The sequence below is a fragment of the Sus scrofa genome, chromosome 1 (genome assembly GCF_054392235.1).
Source record: "Sus scrofa isolate SSC_HxYL_T2T_F1_AM1 chromosome 1, Sscrofa_HxYL_maternal_Yorkshire_Landrace_v2.0, whole genome shotgun sequence".
NCBI lineage: Eukaryota > Metazoa > Chordata > Mammalia > Artiodactyla > Suidae > Sus > Sus scrofa.
In genome coordinates, this window is record NC_139383.1 from 65,705,075 (window position 1) to 65,722,744 (window position 17,670).

Consider the following 17,670-nt stretch of genomic DNA (forward strand, 5'->3'; position numbering starts at 1 on the left):
TCCTTCCATGGCCTCGACTCTCCTCTTTACATTCCAAATTCCACATGAAAAGTTTATCTTTAGGTAGCCAACCTTTTTTTCAGTGATAAAGGTCAATTATGATCTTGCTTCACTGACAGTTATCATGCTATCCGGGATTCCGTAATATATCCAGTAATATAGTACTGTGAATAAATATGGCTAAAAAAAAAAAAAAAAAACCCACACAGGTAAAATTTATATGCAAAATGAGATGAAAGCATCAACTTTTCCCTCCAGTTACCTTTATTTATTTGAACAAATGTCATGAGAAAGAGAGTCTTGGACTTAATCTCCTTCAATCAATGTCAGACACATTACCACTTAATGGGAGTTTATACTGCATAATATTATTTTCTTTGTATGAACCATTTTCTGACACCTTACATTTAGTTAAATGATTTATCCATGTACATTTTACATGAGGATAAATATGAGAAATGGTTTCTGCTTCTATTGAGTTGGATAAGGAAGCAACTCTAAAATACAAAGTCAACTGGCTTAGCCACTCAGGCCCTGATGTCAACAGGAGTTACACCTGTGTACAAAGAAAATCTATCTGAATAGCAGTAGTGCCGCAAGGGATATTATTATTTCTTTCTTTTTTTTTTTCCCCCACAGGACCTAACCAAGCCCTCTCTACCACAGTGTGTTATTGGTTAATAAGCACTAGCTTTAGATGTTACGTGTGCTAGGATGTGGATGCCTACTCTTTGCCTATTTGTCAGTGCTACCCAGGAAAAGGTGCCTAGGCTGTGAAAGGTTGTGCTGTGAAATTTATAAACTCTAAAGCTGAGTTGAGTGGGTGAGTTACAGAATAAAACTTGTCCAAAAATCATTTTGCTTCCCCTATTATAGCTTATATTTTTGGAAATTCGGAACAAGATCTTTTGCGATTTTTTTTTTAAGGTCACTAACTGAAAACTCACCTTGTTGAGTTGAGGTTTATTATAAAAATGAAAATTCCCCAGGAAAAATGCACAACTTGGGAATTTTTCAGATTATGTGATCTGTAATTTATTATTTACAGAGGATTTTTTTACATAAGGATGGATAAAATCCCATCAATTTTGTTTTGTTATTAAGCATGAGTTGATACATGCTAACAATTCATTGTTAATATGTTTTTTTCCTAACATTTTCATTGTTAATATGGTTTTTTTGGTTTTGCTTTTGACTTTTAAATTTAAAAATGAATTGAAGGTATTCATTTGAAGGAAAAGCAGAAACTCTTTTCTTTTCCTTTCTTTTCTTTTCTGGACATGTCCATGGCAGGTGGAGGTTCATGGATTCCTGGGCCAAGGATTGAACCCATGCCACAGCAGTGACCAACCTGAGCCATTGCAGGGACAATGCTGGATGGACCCTTAACCCGCTTCACCACAAGAAACTCTGAAATTCTTTTCCAATTAAGCTTTTGGATGCTATAATAAGAGGAGCACACAATCCAAACGACATCAAAATGATGTTCAGCCAATTCCTGCCTCATCCCCACAGCCACATTTAGTCCTCATGAGTTCTCCTAGAGTTTCAGACTGTTTCCCCTTTTGGGGCACACAATCAATTGGAATGAGTCAAGATGAAGTAAGGTCTAACTCTGACACAAATTTGAACTAGTAAAAATATATTTGGGAAGGAATATATAAGTCTCTTTATGAACAAAAACCTTCTTTATTTCTAAATTTCTCTTATTTAAAGAATATACTTTCAGTGTATGCTGCAAAATGCAACTTAAATGCCAACTACACTCAGAAGCTATTTGCTCCCTTCCTGGGCAGAATCCACTGCTCCTACATCCAGATTCTCACAGCAGGATTCTTGTACTTTTATTTGCCATTTTCTTCATTTTGCCTTAATCTAGAATCGATAGTTCACATACCTGGCTTCTATCCTGAAACTCCTTGGGGGCAGTCTCCAAGTATCAATTCATGCTTATCATCCACCCAGCTCCTGAAGCAAGGCTATCTTCTTCTAGGGACCCCTGGCATGCTTATTCTGTTCCTCTGTCCTACTAGACCTAGGTCATTGAAGGAAAGCATGGAAAAATACTTTATCTGACTCCTCTTTTGCTTCTCTGGGCCTCATATCACCCCAAGGACAGAGTAAATGTTTTCTGAGGAATGAGTAAATAAATAATTTCTACCAACTTCTCCCAAAACTTTTAGGGCTGTCCCAGAGCATTAGTATGCCATATGTCTCCATCCCAAGCCCAAGATGTAAACAAGCACCTGAAGAGGAGAGGCTTTCATCTGATCAAGTCAGTTTGTCCATTAAAACATCCATTGCTTTGAGTTCCATGTCACTCAGAAAACTCACAATAGGTTGGACTTGGCCCTAGGTTTCCTAATGCAAGAGCCACTCAAACTGAATATCATGGCACCTTATAAGGTTCTCCCTCCCCAAAAGAGCTCTCTCAATTTTCTGTCTCTGAAATTATCCATCAGGCAGCCCTCGACACAACCAAAGTTCCTTGTCTTGAAAGGTAATACACCTGGGGTTGAGCTGCCACTTCAGCAGGGGCTTCAGCCATTTCACAGAAACCCTGGCTCCTGAGCAGGCCTTTGATCTTTACTTGGGACCTCCGAGTTGGATTGGCCAAGTGCCATATGTAAGGCAAGGCCCCCCATCTCCTTGGTAGGTGGAAGCCCCTCCCTTTATCCCTGCCACTCTACTCTGCTCTGTGGCAATCACATAGGCTTAAGAATAAAATCAGCTGTGTTATTCTGCTGTAGGAAATGCAAGAGTCATTTTCTAAAGGATGCAAAAAGACGGCCAACTGGAACTGTGTGAGTCGGCAAAGCCATCCTCTTGTTTCTCAGTGCAGCAGCATTTCCGAGGATGTCGAGCCAGCTCTATAACCTCCCAGCTGGAGAAACCAGGTAGCAGAGAGTTAAAACACTTGCTCATTGGTTTTCCCAGATCCTATTTTAATTTTCTCCCTCTTTTTGGACAGCTCTGTGAAGGCAGTCTGGTTCGCTGCCTCGCCATACTAATGAGACTCATCCATCTGCCTCTGTCATTGCCAGCCTCTCCTTTCTGCTGGAAGTCAGAGATGAACGCTCAGGACAGGTCCTTTCTAGGCTGCAGTACTTAATCATTTCTAAACACGCTAGATGGCCTCAGGCAGTGAAGGCAACAAGCATTTAACCCAGGCTTGGCAGCTCTGGCTTCCCCATACTCTGCCTGTGAGCTCTGATAATGAAAAGTTGCTGCGCTTTTACTCTCCACTTAACCAGATGCTCTTTGCTTCTTGGGGCAAAAGGTTAAACAGATATAAGAACCCATGCTAGTTTTGAAGGCTTTTATTAGCAGTCCTTATAGAGTGGGAGAAGAGGATGCTGTTGTTCCTGATCCATTTGTCCCTTGGGATTCCTTTTTAGACTTGTATCCCTGCTTTTTACCAAAGGAACGAGGCCTTTACCCACCATGCATTTGTTGTTGTTTTTCTGCACAAGAGTTAACCCAGGCAGGTTGGAGCTCTGCCATTTAATTATTTAATGTTCAGTTTTTATGGAAAGAATGGACAAGAGGACAGTTATCAACGTTGCTGAACTGTGGCAATACCTTTATTAACAATGTAGATAAAACATTTTTTTTTTCCAGAGTGGCTAGAGCCTCTGATTTATTTTTCCACTCCATCTACTGCTCCATATGTCTGTGGAATCTGCCTTTTTCCCAGGGCTCATGTTAGTATAAAGCAATTGTCTGGGATGTGTAAGAATTAAGTATCCCATCATTCAGGCTAGACATGCAATTAGAAGAGTTGCACTAATTTCCACTGCTGAGACCCTGTCACTTTAATTTATCCTTACTTTCCTGCATTTAGGCCTTCTCTGGTTGGAGGCCAAGGATTTTATATAGTTTCAGTCGATGGTGCTTTGATGTAGGAACTAGAGTATGTATAAAGTTTGGGAAAAAAGAACTGAGGGTTTACTTAGACTGGCTGGAAGAAACAAAAACTTTATAAAAAGAAACATACAACCACCTGGATTCTACTTTGCTAGCAAAACAGTAGAGAATAGAGGTTTTTAAATCCAGAAAAGCTCATTGAATTATGATATCAATATCCAAGCTATTCTTCATGATTATTTTTCTCTGATGTTAATTATAAAACATTATTTTCTGTTTTTACTATCAATAATGTGAAAAGATTACTATTTATCTGGTAGCTTAAACTACCATCTTGAAAGAAGTGCTGAAATTTAATTATTGACTTGTTTTTCCAGTCCACACAGCTATCACCAGACTGTTCAACTCCATCTTTTTAAAATACATATAAAACTCCATAGCTTTATAGCCACCATCAAAATCCCTTTACATAAGTTTCAGACAAGCATAACTCAAAAATGCATGGAATGTTCCCATGAATAAGCACGAAATGTCTCTTCCTAAACATTTCCCCATAGAGAAATGATAAATCCTATGTGGGCCAATTATCAGGCTTTCTTGCACATTCTATGCTTTAAACCAGTCCCTGGAACATGAAAACTCCCAGAGCCCAAGCTAATTTCACCCTCAGCTTAGAGTGGCCAAATTCAAACTTCAAAAAGTAGGTGTCCAAAGAGAGCTAAACTTCTCACGATTTTGAAATAAAGATGTGAAAAAGTTCAATTATAAAGGAATTTTGCATTCAGACAAATATTGGAAAATGTTTGCCATTTCTAAGTTTTAAATAATTAAAATATGCACATGTCCTGATTCTCTGGGATGAAGACTTCAACAGGGTGAGAACCTAGAGCCCAGACCCCTGGCCAGACCCCTGTCTTGCTCACGTTATGACGCCATCAGCTTCAATGTCAGTTCCACTCTGAAAATTTAATATTTGCCTCCCTCAACCTCTGGGCCTCACTTTTTCTCTCTAAAAAAGAGAGTAACAATAGCTAACCCAGTAGATTTTGGTCAAAATAAATCCTGATTAACAACATGTACTGTGTCTCTCATAGAGAAACTCTGATCACTTTATCAGCCACTTACTCATGCTAGTAAATTTGTCTTCCAAACTTTAATAGGCAGAGAAGCCATAAAAAGATGTTTAAACTCCAAGTGGCAACTGAGTAAGACTTAAGGACCCTGACCAGGAACACACTTATTGAATAGAAAATCTCTACATCAACTTTACCTCTGACTCTTAAATTTTAGTCTTTCCCAAAGGGCCATGAGTTCATTGCTGTTTGGAACAGAGGAAGTAACCAAAAAAACCTAATAATTTATCTGAAGGACATAATATAAAGGTCATATTAAAGTTTTTTAGAGCTTCTACGAAAGACTTTTTATAATATTTTATAGGTTTCTGCTACTCAGTTGAATATTAAGTGTGATTATTTAATATTTTAAGTCAAGTTTTATATACAATATCAATTCTAGAATATACTATAAATGCCTGCGTTACATCATAAACATGGCAAATATATTAGTTATTCATAAGCATATATTCCTGCCAAGAAACAGAAAACACATATCCAGAAACATGGTTTTTGAAGCTTTATAGATTTATAATTATTCTTGAAATACCTGTAATTATGTGATCATACCATAAGAATGGGCATAAATGGATTAAGATCAGTTAACAGATAAACACAAAGTCTCTGTCTATGTCCTGATAATAATATTTATGAATAAATTTTCCTCAACAGCAAAATAAACCCTGGTTAAAAACAGAAAACTTATTTACGGTGACTGGAAAAGAAATAACTTTGGTTGGGAATAACCTTCATCAAAGATGAAAGAAACAATCAGAAATCCAGATGTTATTTTTAGCAATACCTTACAAAAATTTTTTGAAGTAAATTTTTTTTTACACTGGAAATGTAGAGCATGAATGACACAAAAAAAGAACTGCTTATAAGAAGGATGTTACTGAAAATTTTCCTGTAAGGCTTTGTAGCTCTTAAAAGTCAATGGACTAATTAAATATGGGAAAATGTGGTAGCAAAAAGAAATAAAAAGACCAGATGTGGAAAATATTAGATATCCCTGAATAATCTTAGAACCAATAAAGAAACTCAAAAATGAAAAAGAGAAGAAAAAAATTACCTCAACATATTCTCTTGCATCAGATCACAACAAAAAGTAATATTTTGAAAGAACAGGTAAGGCTGCATTCTTATCTTGATTGTTATGAGTACTGCATGCCTTTGCTTAACTCTTGGGATTATTGGAGAAACAAAATTCATGTACTTGAACATGCTAATACCATTCATTTCCTCAGCTACAACGTTGTGGTACAGAGACCATCATTTTATAACAAAATCCTTGACATACTTCTAGTAATTAAACTAAAAGGGGCCTGGGTCTTACCTACCTCAGTATTAGCAATTTGAAGAAGAGGGTATGCAGGTAACACATTTGCCCCTTTATAACTGCAGTCACCCAACACGGTGTATATAGTCTTTTCTACTCTCTTTGGGTATTTCCTGACATTAAAATCCTGTTCCTGTTGTGGCACAGCAGACTAGTATCCATGATGATGTGGGTTCTATACCTGGCCTCACTCAGTGGGGTCGGGGATCCAGTGTTTCGGTGAGCATGGTGTAGGTTGCAGACGTGTGGCTATGCATGGCTCAGATCTGGTGTTGTGGTGGCTGGCAGCTGTAGCTCTGATTCAACCCCTAGCCTGGGAACTTCATATGCCGAGGGTGCAGCCCTAAAAAGAAAAAAAAAAAAAAATCTGGATCACTATGCTGTACAGCAGAAATTGACACAACACTGTAAATCAACTATACTCTAATTAAAAAAAAAAAAAAAGCTCCAATCTGGCCACGTATCAGATGGGCTGGAAGGAATGGTGAGAAGTCATCTAGGCAGTCAGTCAGCCAGTCAGGAAACAAATGTTTACTGAATGCCACAAGGTACAGAGTTTGGTACTAAACAGAGGTCTATCTCCCTGCCTTAGGAGCTCCACATCCACCACAGCAGACACATAAGGTTCAATTGGCACCATCTTATATTTTTACTTATTCAATAGCTTGTTAGTGTCTAATGGACTAAACAAACACTTCAGCACCACATAACACAACTCTGTATGCATATATATGTATCTATCTATATGTGCTTATGTATAGATGGATATGTAAAACTTGGCATCTCTTCCAGGAGATATGCCAAGATATATTCACAGCTTTATATACACATGTAATTCATGTATTTCTGTGCATATGGCAGTCAAGGGAATATTTCTAATCAGTAGAATATGTTTTATTCCAGATGTTTTTTATCGTATTTTCTCACTATCACTAATAAAAAATCACCATAGCTGTTCTACTTGGACAGTTTGATTGGTCTTTAATCCCAAGTCTCATTAAAAGAAGGAACACAAAGCATTTTATGTTCTCTAGGACGAGACAAAAGTGTTGGCATATCAGCTACCCCTGAGATGTTGTAGACAGAAAGTCCATCTTAGCTCACACCATGCTATAAACCAATCAGAGATGCTTTGTTTTTGATGACTTGCACTTCTATCCTCTAGATTTACCTTCCAATAGTCACCTCTGCCTAGCCCTTCAATGCTATTATCTTCTTTTGTCTTCCTTATAAAGGCTGAAAGTCTCCTTATCCTGTCCAGCTTAGGAGCACACAGACTGAGTTCTGGACTTTCTCCTAATACTTCTTTAATGCATCCTTTCACTCCGTCCTAGAATTGTCACCACCACACATGCCCAATGGATTATCTGGCTTTTTTACCAACAGCTGTGTGGTCCCCAAATTCTTCCATTTCTTCTACCAGTGACTTCCCCCAAAAGTTACACAGTCTCCTATACCCTTACTTCTAAATAAGGACTTTGCTAGAGTTGGATGTTTATCCCTCTATCTCTATTCCCTACTCTTTTTATCCAGAATGGTTTCAAAAGACTATAAAAATTAACTCTCTTTGACAAGCTTCTGGTTTAAAATGTTCTTCTAACTCCTTGATTCTCCTTGGAAGCCATCTGACTTGTTCAGTTTAATTTCCAAGCTCTCATACCAGTTAGACAACCACCCCTGCCCTCCAGCCGCCATAGAAAAACATATTTGTTCTCAACCCTTTCACTCACCCTCCACCATAGACAGAGGCCATTGCTTCTCCCATCCCTAATCTCAAGGCGGACAACCTCCCCAGTCCGGGTAGCTGGAATAAAGGTTTTCATTTTCCTAAAGTTCATGTAAGAATTCTTATTTTCCAGTGTCATTCATTTTGTCTTTAAATGATCCTTTTAAAGTACAAAGCAGAAATAAAAAGTGAGAGCCAATCTCGGGAAGTTAAGCATCATAGGGGAGGCGGACTACGTCACATTGTGCATGCTCCTTTCAACACCTGGCCAGAGCGACTGCTGTTATGTTCCCGCTTTGCCACCTAAATTGAAAGGCAATAGCTCAATAAATATTAAACCTCCCTACCGATAATTAACTGAGTGCTGTGGTGAAAGTTGCTTTTTGAAGACCACTGTAAAGTAATGATCTTACGAAGGAAGGAGGTTTTTCTGATTAGTTTTATGTAAACTTTGATCATTCTAAAGCAATTCATTGTGACCCAGCAGGGACAGAGCTGAAAAGGTGTAAAAGGACACCAACTGAAAAACATTTAAGTAGATAATCTATATAACAGGAAGCAGCCCAGGCTAGTCAGGGGGGATAGAGTTCAAATTCTGCCTCCAATATTCATTACTTCTGTAATATTGGTTGAACAAGTTGCTTCATCTTTATTGCCCTAGTACTCAGGTATTTATATTAAAAAGGAACGCCATAACTGAATATCAAATGTTAATGTGTTTAAAGCATCCATCGGAGTTTCTGATCCAGAGAGGCACCAAATAAATGGCGGCTTTTAAAGGAAAGCGGTAATGTTTGCAAATTTAAGGTAAATGACTTTTTTCTTTCTCTGAGCGTTTATGAGTGACAGAAATGGGACTGAATGCCTTCAAAAAGAAAAGAGGTAGGAAAATATTTCTTTGAAATTGTGGCAACATGGTTGTCAGTTGTATGCTCTGAAGGGGAAGAGTACTGTCTGCCTCACAGAGAAAAGCAAAGCAAAGCCTCTACAGAAGCCACATAAACTGCTGCAGCTGACTGATGGTGTTGGGCTGAAAATTAAGACCTTCTTTTAATTAATTTTAGCAATCTAAGCAGTGGTGATTATATGTGACTGAGACCAAGACAAGTCAGTGCCAAAGCTGAGAGAAAAGTGATTGGGCCTCTAACCCCTAGCTCACCTCAAATACAGGGCTGTCAAAGTCTGAGGAACATTTTGGCTTCAAGTTAAGATGAGATTGGCTTGAGTTTTAAAAGAAAAATTCTATCAAGGATTGCATATAAGAGGAGAGTAAAGTTTCATCAATAATGAAAAAGATAATTATTAGGAAGAAAGATTTCAAACTTATCTCAGAGTTTACTTTAAAAGCTGACACTGATATTTTATTCTTAAATGTAGTGACTGGTTAATGCTGTTAAAATGTCGCCATTTAAAAAGATATTTTTTTGGATGGCAAAGAATGGCCAATCCTGCTTTCATGCAGTGGTCTTGGTTAAAAAGCTACAGAAGAAGCTGAATATACACTCAGTGTTTAGAAAAGGTTACATTAATGTATCTAACTCATTCTCTTTTTTGTGAGAAAGCTGAATTTGAAAATCAGGAAGAAAAGCACTTGTAACTATCTTGGCTGATACTTTACAACAACAACAAAAAATCAGATGTCAGTTAAAATGCCTTGTATATAAAGTTCATTCATTGGACATAGCAACTACTAAGGTACTGAAGTTTCCCTTTTTGGTCCTATATTGCTGTTTTATTCAGTCTTAGTTGCTAAACAGTTGGATCTGTCAAGATTAACTATTTCATTTTTAAGTCTCTGTTAAGTTTCTGTTACCTTTTTGATATCTGTAAACTTGGATGTGCTTTGGCAGAGGTTTTGTACTGTGGGCTCATTCGTACCAAATCGCTCCTTTGTGGTCCAGCAGTTGATTTGTTTTCTTTTTATTACAGAAAATTTCAAACAAATACAAAAACAGACAGAACAGTAAAATGAACTTCCTTGTACCCATTACCCAGCTTAGGATTTGGTCTCCGCAAATATCACAGACTTTTAAAAAATCACCATTAGTTCCAAAGCATCACTTACAGTACATTGTAGAGGAGAAAAGAAAAAAGAAAAAAAAAGTGCTTAGTCATAAACTGATAGTTTAAAGAGGTAGAATATCACTAAAAACATGGGCTCTAAATTCCAACAAAATTGTTTCAAATTCTGGCCCTGCCGTTTCCTATCAATATGATCTTGGAAATGGTGTGCTTATAAATGTTTAGTTACTGGTTTTAGGGATGAAAAGCGCCCTGAATTGCAGCATTTGCCCTTTTCCCTAATGTAAATGCTCCTACCATAGTCAATTTCAAGTTACCACCATGAAGTCACTGAATGTGGGAGCTAAGAAAAGATTAAACACAGTTGGCTCTCCCAAGCTAACACTAGCTAGCTCCAGCCACTACTGGTTCTTGGGTAAATTATAAAAATTCTCTAATTCCCAGATTCATTGATTTTAAACTAGGAAAAAAACAGTGGTACTTGCCTCATCATATTACTTAGAGGATTAAATGAAATACTGCATACAAAGCTGTTACCAGAGTGTCTGGAACTTGTAATGCTTTTTATGCATTCAAACCATGTTAGCCTTTTCTATTATTAAGCAGTGTGAAGGCCAAATGTCACCAAAGATAGTTTTTTTAAAAAATAATTCTTTTAAAAGAAATTTGACTATACATTTTTATTAAGTAGGACCTCTAAATGGTTATCTGCAATATTTCTAAACATTAAGGCAAGAAAGTAACATAACATCATGGAATCATCCAGAGAGAGAATATGACTACATTCAGCACGTTGGCATTAAAAATGAATTCAACCACAACAATTCTTGGTTAAAAGGGATTTGAATCTCAGGGAAAAGCCACATTTCACTGATTTCTATGCCCTCAGCAATATTACTTTGATGCACTACAATGATTTTTCCTTCCATTTCTTTACTCTCAGCCACAGCCTAAATGTGGCATGTACAAGAAAGCACAACTTGTTCCATTTTGAAAGCTAAAATTCTGTAAATGATCATTCTGACCAGAAAGTACAATTCCAATGGTTTCCAAGTGTATTTAAGTGGATGTTTTAAGAATATAAAGTTGACTTTATTGTAAATCCTTGAGGATGTAAAATTTTCATTTGTTAATCATGTTTTAAAGCACTTTCTCTAAAGGTGATGATTTGAAGTCCTTATGTTTATTAGAAGCATCTTTCACATGGTTCATTCTCCTCCCAGCTCTGAATCTTGGTTGTAAAGACTTCCTTTCCCTTTGCTCAGCTACATGCCTCACACATAACTCCTTTTCTCAGAAACTCAGAGAATGTTCTCAGAAATGAACCAAACAGAGGCTTGAGCTCCATTCTGAACCCAGATCTCCAACCTGGCAGGCAGGGGGAGGGAACCATCCATCAACCCTGTTATGGAGCCTGCTTTTATTAGCTGTACTGCAGAGGAGAGTCTAAAACTGGGACAATTTTATTTTATTTACTGATGGCACAATGTCAGTAGCTTAATCAATAGATACAGGCTAGAAAGAATGATGCCAACACCTAACCCAGGCGACTAAAGGTTTAAAAGAAAAGCCCGTTTTGTGAATTAAGAGGAAAACACATCAAATGAAGGTGAATCCTGACACATAGCCCACTATTTAGAGGTAGGAGAGAAAGTCTTAAAATGTAACTCTTTTATGTGTTTCCCCTAGATACTCTTCAGGCAATAAAATAAGGCCTTGTGAAAAGGGATTTCCTTTGGTCCCCTCAAGGAAAAAAATAATCCTTTCTGAAAATAGTTTCTGCTAACCATGGAGGGTATTGTTTATGAAGACTTAACCTACATAACAACATCCTCAAGTTGTTCCATAAAGAAAAAGTTCATCAGATAAAGAAAAACGTTCAAGAACAGCAGTGCAAGAAACCCAAACCTCAAGGGATACTGGCTAGGTACCCTTTCTCTGAAAAGTACAATCAGGGTGCCATTTTCTTTTTTTTTTTTTTTTTTTTTTTTTTTTTTTGTCACCACCTCCTTTACCAAGCCCAGAAGAACATGTAGGACTTTTCCAGGATGCCTCTAATTATGGTTTGAAGAAACAAGTTGTGCTCTCTGCTTCTGTTATTTCAGTTCTCTTTCTGTTGTCAAGAAAGAAAAGGCATCCATCACTTTTATTACCACACAAAGCCAGCCAGGGTTCTCTGAAGCCATGCAACCGTCATTTAGCATTTTTAAAGTCAGATCTGAAAATCTGGCACCCAAATAGCAATATTTGAACATTGCGTTTCCCGACTAGACATAAATCTTCCACAGCCATGCACAGCAGTGAGCTAAGTCTTGGACCACCTTTTTGGCAAGGAGAAAACATCCTCAGGACACCTCAACCCTACCCTAATTTTGCTTTATGCAGAGACAGATCCTCATTTGAAAGCACCTTGTGGGCCAGAGGGTGTGTGCCTTGCTCCTCGCTGAAATGTGCATTTCTACACGGAGAGACAAAGGAGCTGGTTTTTACTCCCAAGCCCTTTGCTACTTAAATAAAGTTATTGGCTGCCTAATGAATGTTAGCTGCAGTACTCCCTGTGGTCAGCGGGGCTCTTGTTTAATGAATTGCTTAATGTGCTTGATTACTGTTACAATGCTGAATGAGGAAAAGGCAAGAGAGATTTGAAAGATTCACTGGAGGATATGATGAAAATGAATTGGATCAATAGGAACTTTTTGCTCATCTCTGAACGGCACATTATGGGCTGTATTGTTAGAGTTGGGGGATAATGCAATTTTGTGGCTTGTTGTCTTTTTATAATTCACAAATATAAATCTCCTTCGACAGTGAGTTTTAGGGCTGGCCTTCCCGGAGTTATAAATGATCCCCAGACTCTAGCCCTGGTTACTTACACGGACAGATAAATTAATTAGGAAAACTTTTATGCCAATTACTTTATGCCCTTGGCTTTCATATGTTTCTGAAGAGCAGCAGCTAATTAAAGATATGATTCATAATTACTGGTCGATCGAGTAGTTGAGTAATGGAATCAGGAACTGTTCCAAAGAAAATTATCCATCACATCATTACTAATTGTTACATAATACATAAGGACGTAGAATTCAAATAAAAAATTACTCACTTTGAAAGGTTCATTCAATTTTTTTTTTTAAAGTTAACAATTATAAACATGAAATGAGGTCTTGCAACGCTGAATAATGTAGTGTGTTGGGGCAGGGTTTTTTGGAGTTTGGGGTGGGTTTTTTTTTTTTCTTTTCTTTTTTTTTTTTTTTTTTGCTTATTTTAAGAAAATACTTCTACTGAAGGAATGCAAAAAACAAGGGTCACATAACTTCAAGGGTTAGTAATCAGTGAGTTCTTTCCCTTTCCTAGGAAAAGTTCAAAGTCATTGAAACTAGTGGAGGTAAGAGTCACAAGGCATTGTCCTGTCTCCCAGCCCCACCCTTAGGATTTGCTGAAGCCCCAGTGGGCCCAAGTGGGAGGGGCTATGAGGGACCACCCATTGGCACGCATTGGATTAAGAAAGTTCCCAGGCTCAGAAAGCCTAAGAAGGTTAATACTTGGAGAATACTGAAATCTCCCCAAAAGAGACAGTTGTCAAAGGTTATGTACATCTCAGATCTGTCCTAGCTTAGGGTAATTATGGGTCTTTGAAGGGAACACAGGACCAAAAAGGTGGGGATAATCTAACACAGAAGGGAGCTTTATGAAGACAGTAAGGGGAGACCACAGCAGCAGTGGACGCCAGCTTACACGGGGAAATTAGGGCCTCCCCTCTGTGGGTGCTCACCAGCAAACAGCTCCTGATACAAAAACACCTCCCATCCCCCCCAAGGGCTTCCTTAGAAAACCCCTTTCCCCTCCTAGCCCTTCTCAAGATTTCCCTCCCTCCCCCTCTTGCTTTCTAACCCCTGACTCTAGTGCCAGTGACAAGCCACAGTGGTGTGTTTAGTGGCAGCAGAATTGGACCAGAGAACACTGGGGAAATAGTGAATGAAGGCTGCACAGCCCTCCTCTCATCCAGTGCTCAAATGGTTGCAATCTCGCTGAAGAATCCTTTGTCTGAGTCCTATCTCCTCCCCAAAGCCTCTGCCTAGATCCTCTGACTGAGTACCTAAGGCGCAAAGAAGGATATTCTGTGTGCTCATCTGATCAAAAAAAACTGTCTTGCCAGGTCCTATGCAGGGATGGCCCTGGGGAGAAAGAGAAGAAGCAAAGTCAGGGGCACTGAATCCCTTCTAGTCTCCCAGAGCAAGAGTATGAAGGTTGCACTGACGGGGAACTCAAGGATTCGAGAGAAGAACAGGAGGAGACAGTGTTCTTGGCTGCAGTAGACTTCAGATATGAAGGAAGAGTGCGCTGGTGAGACAGAATTCAGTATGTCAGAAGAGCCTTCCCTATGTTATTGAAGAATCCTTGCAAAAGGATGGTTTTAACTTTCATTTGAATGTGGGGAAAATACAGACCAGAGCATGGAGGCAGGTTCTGAACTACATGCCCTGGGAGCCATAGATGGCTTAGCGGGGAGCAGCCTGGAGAAGAGGACCCAGGTGAACACAGCTGAAGAGAGTGAGCAGAAGACCCCCAAGAGGAAAGGATGAAGCGCCAGAAGCGTCCACAGCCCAAATGAGGTTGGTTGGTTGGTTTGACCCCCTCCAGCCAGCCCCAAGCCAGCTGTGAGCTAGAGCTGTCAGCTAACCCAGGTGAAAGGCAATGAAGGTGACCTTGGGCTGGGCTCACACATAGGGAAGAGGATGCAGACAGGAATGTGAGTAAATACTCACTGTGGGAAGGCTAGTGTGTATTCTCTTTCTACAGGGAGCCAAGTGCAAATAGCATGCATTCAGTCTTTAATTAAAATACTTCATGGTTTTTTTCAGGGAGGTCCCATTTGTACTCCAAGTAGGTGAGGGTTCTTCAGTAGTTCCAGGCACAAACCTTAGGGCCATTTAACTAAAATCTCCTCTGCAGAGAAGGGGTGGGACTACTTAGAAAGCAATTACTGCATCCAGAAGGCTGCTGGTTCCCTCTTGAAGGGAGGCAGCCCTGTCTCGAGATGGGAGATCTGACCAAGCAGCTCTGGTTGTCTTTGTGTCAGTTTCAAAGCATCATGCCTTGGCAAGAGCAGCAAGAATCAAGTGCAAGAGAAAAAGCAAAAAAAGGAAAAAAAAAAAAAGAAAAGATTTCAGACACACCACCTGCTGAGCTTTCCCAATTTAACAAACTTATGGGAGGTCTGGAGAGAGCAAATGAGTGCTTTTTGGATATCAAATCAGGCCTGTATTCACTTGGCAGCAGTTTCCAAAAGCTGTTCTATTCCTAACATTACCCTAAAGCACCTGAGGGGCACCTGCGTAGACCATGAAGGCAAATTTAATCAGATCCATCCAGGCACTTCTTCAGTTGGTGAGAAACGGAACTCTAAAGTTAAATGTCTTCTGTGCCTGAACAATGCCTCAAAGGCTGTTGGTTTGGAAAACACAATTTCATAAACGTTAGAAACCATTTCCTTAGCTTTAACACGGGACCCAATACACAAGGGTGCCCTCCTCCAGACCAAGCCATTTTAAATAATGATAAAATGAAGCTAGCTGAAATCCCAGTTTCGATTCCTCTTAAAACCAGAGTTTCTGAGCTGGAAGGAAGGAACCTCAGAAAGTCTCTTGACTGGGCACCCTCCCCACTTCCCTCCACCTTGCTACCCCTTGGAAGCACAGCCCATTAAGATAGATGGATGTGTAGCCGCAACAGAGCCCTCATTAGTATTCCCTCTACTCTCCTCGATGTAAATGAGAAAAGTTGTTCCCAGATTGTGCTCTCTGAAGGAACAGATCCCCGCTCACCAGTGATATGCACTCAAAGAGTGCCCTTGTGCGTGGCTGAAAACAGAGTGGGAAAGGCCAATCTGTTGCCAGGCTTCATGCCCAGGCCTCTCTTGGTTCCCATCTCCCAAGACCTCGGTTCTCCCCCACCCCCGCAGCGTGGATCCAGCCCCCATAGGAAGCTGGTGCTCAACAGAACAGGGCAAGAGAAACAGGTTACAATTTACATTATTACAAGGGGAGGAAAGCCATCCCTGAAAGCCTGGACCAGGTTTCTTTCTTCACCTCTCACAGAGAGTTGAGCCTTTTGGTATCTTTCTAGCCATTGACCTTTGACCTAGGCCAGGTACTAAGGGCAAGTTTTATATTCATCCCTCGGTTAGGCATTTTCAAGTCTCTGTGAAAGAAGGCAGCTGCTGTCATATTTTCATATTTTCATGATTGTTTTATGGACAGGCTCCCCCAGGAAGAATTATGCTAGGATTAGCCTCAGCAAAATCTTGTTCTCTGCAGTTTTTAAAAACTGGCATTCTCTTTTGATGGGCACTGAAAATTCAAATGGTATTTCTAAGGCTCTTGATGGTGGCCACTCTGTCAGGAGTGTAATATTACATGAATCTGTGCCAAGGAGAAATCACAGAAGTCAGCTTGACAGTGTTAGAACAAGTGTCATTCAGTTGTGGACATTTGAGGCATGTCACCAAGGGCATGACCGCAGAGCCAAAAGGCAGACACTGCGTTTTTGTCCTTCTCTGCACCCATCCTGCCGTGTGATCTAAAGATAGGTTTTTTTTTTACCCTTTCTATTGTTGTATGCTCAAAAGAAAAAGATTTTCCAGTATTTATTGGAATTACTGTTTAGCACACTCTTCTTTAAATAGTCTTCTGACTCAGAAAGTCTTATGTAGATTGTTATTTTGAGCCAGATTCTCCCAATGTGGAAACTCCTTCAGATTGCATTAGGCTTTGGGGAGACATAAACTAACTCTTTCAGGCCTGCAGTGTAGTGTCTAATAACTACCTCACAACAAATAAATGCAATATAAAAGTTGAGTAGGTTTAACTATTAAGCAGAAGAGTCCTTTTTTTTTTTTTTTTTCTTCAGACCACTGAACCTGCAAGACCTCTGATCTTGGCTACAGAGATCTAGGGCATAGTCACAAAAGTATGAGAGAGTTGCAAAGAATTAAGAGAACTTTGGATGCAGAAAGCTGGTGCCTGCCTGATTCTGAATTCTCTAAATTAACTTTCGGTTCTCTGAATCCTTTCCACTTGAATTGGAGCGCTGAGGTCCGTGTGATATCAAAGGGCACTTTTATTTTTTTCTTTCAATATCACTTTTCAGCAGGAAAAATGTTCATCATTCAATGCTTCCCTTTTAAAATGCTAACCTTTATGGAATCTCAGACTTGACCTAGAAGAAGAGCTCAACTTTCACGAAACTTTGAAAAGTCCCCTTTTTATAGGCTCTGAGCATGTCCCATGAAAGAATACACTCGGGCTGTAAATGCCACCTCCAAGTTGTCAATTTCCAAATGTGTATCTCTACCATACACTTCCCGCAACGGCAGAGTCACACATACAACAGTGTCTCCACCATCTTCTCTTAGATTTCTATGACTATTCCCCACTTAAGGTCTAATTAAATTAAATTCCTGATCATATCCCTTCCCAACCTGCTTTGCCCACTTTTCCCATCTCGGTAAATGGAAAATTCAGCTTCTTGTGAGCTCAAAGCCCTGGAGCTGTCCCTGATTCGTCTCTTCCTCTCACACTCTACCTCCAGTCACCTGTAGAGCA

General features: G+C 39.4%; 2 protein-coding genes across 8 annotated transcripts in view; one reads left to right on the forward strand and one right to left on the reverse strand.

Annotated features, from left to right (window-relative positions):
- LOC102160801 (uncharacterized) overlaps window positions 1–17,670 on the forward strand; it is a 1,256,521-nt gene that overhangs the window by 1,109,869 nt on the left and 128,982 nt on the right. The window contains exons 13-14 of one of the 7 annotated variants that reach the window (XR_014806247.1): window positions 640–823; window positions 1,294–5,736. The exons of 5 other annotated variants lie outside the window; for them this stretch is intronic. The gene's annotated coding sequence lies outside the window, so the exon portion shown is untranslated. Of the gene's footprint in view, window positions 1–639; window positions 824–1,293; window positions 5,737–8,769; window positions 8,852–17,670 lie in introns of those variants that run through there. One more of the 7 variants, XR_014806239.1, reaches the window with a different exon arrangement.
- Window positions 1–17,670, reverse strand: part of LOC106508906 (uncharacterized) — a 352,985-nt gene that overhangs the window by 122,302 nt on the left and 213,013 nt on the right. The gene's annotated exons all lie outside the window — the stretch shown is intronic.